The sequence below is a fragment of the Mus pahari genome, chromosome 19, assembly GCF_900095145.1.
Source record: "Mus pahari chromosome 19, PAHARI_EIJ_v1.1, whole genome shotgun sequence".
In the NCBI taxonomy this organism is placed as follows: Eukaryota; Metazoa; Chordata; class Mammalia; order Rodentia; family Muridae; genus Mus; species Mus pahari.
The window spans coordinates 89,030,716-89,032,073 of record NC_034608.1 but is presented as its reverse complement, the minus strand read 5'-3'; positions in this window follow the sequence as shown (position 1 = coordinate 89,032,073).

Sequence of the window (1,358 nt, the reverse complement as noted above, 5' to 3'; positions counted from 1 at the left end):
GGGACCCTGATATAGCAGCCTCTTGTGAGGCTATGCCACTGCCTGGCAAACACAGAAGTTGATGCTCACAATCAGCTATTGGATGGAGCACAGGGCCCCTAATGTAGGAGCTAGAGAATGTACCCAAGGAGCTGAAGGGGGCTTCAACCCTGTAGGTGGAACAATAATATGAACTAACCAGTACCCCCTGAGCTCATGTCTCTAGCTGCATATGTAGCAGAAGATGGCCTATTCTGCCATCATTGTGAAGCGAGGCCCCTTGCTCTTGCAAACTTTATATGACCCAGCACAGGGGCATGCCAGGGCCAAGAAGTGGGTTTTGAGTGGGTAGCGAAACAGGGGTGGGTGGAGGACATAGGGAACTTTCAGGATAGAATTTGAAATGTAAATAAAGAAAATATCTAATAAAAAACATTAAAAAAGAAAGAAAGCTCATAAGAGAAAAAAAAAGTTAAGATATTTTCTAATTCTATAACATTCAAATACGTGTCCTCATTACAACTGTGTGTGAAAATTGAACTTACCAGTGTAAGATGATGTCTTAATTTTAGGTTCTGTTACTGGGATAAAATATATTGATAAAATCAAGTGAACAAAAAGTTTTATTAAGCTTATAATTTGAGAGTGCAGTCTACTATTGTGAGAAATTTGAGGCAGGAGTTTGTACAACCGTGGACAAGAGTATGCAGTAGTGTTTTGCCTACATGCATTTAAGTGTACTATTTGCAGGTCTAGTGCTCATAAAGGACAGGAGAAGACTTTGATTCTCAACACCTAAGGAAAGAGATGGCTAAGAGCCACCATGTGAATGTTGGAAACCAAACCTGGGTCCTATGAAAGACCATAAAGTGCTCTTAATAGCTGAGCCATCTCAACTCCTTTAAGTTATTTTTTATCTATTTAAGGATACTCTTTTGTTTTTTGACTTTGTAGAATTCTTTATTGATATTTTAGTTAAATTGTTATTTAATATGTATTGAAACGAACCTATATTCTTTAAGCAATGACTTGGATAATTTTAGTTTTAGATTGTTTTTTTCTTTGTCTATGCTGATGAATATATGATCAAAAAGAAACATTTTAAAGGTAAAGTTCTAGAATATTTGAAAAGAATAGAATTCTTTTTTTTATTATTATTATTTTCTTTATTTACATTTCAAATGCTATCCCGAAAGTTTCCCATACCCTTCCCCCCACCTCTGTTCCCCTACCCAACCACTCCCACTACTTGGCCCAGGCCTTGCCTTGTGCTAGGTCATATAGAGTTTGGAAGACCATGGAGCCTCTATTCCCACTGATGGCCGATTAGGCCATCTTCTGCTACATATGCAGCTAGAAACACAAACCCAGGGGGTACT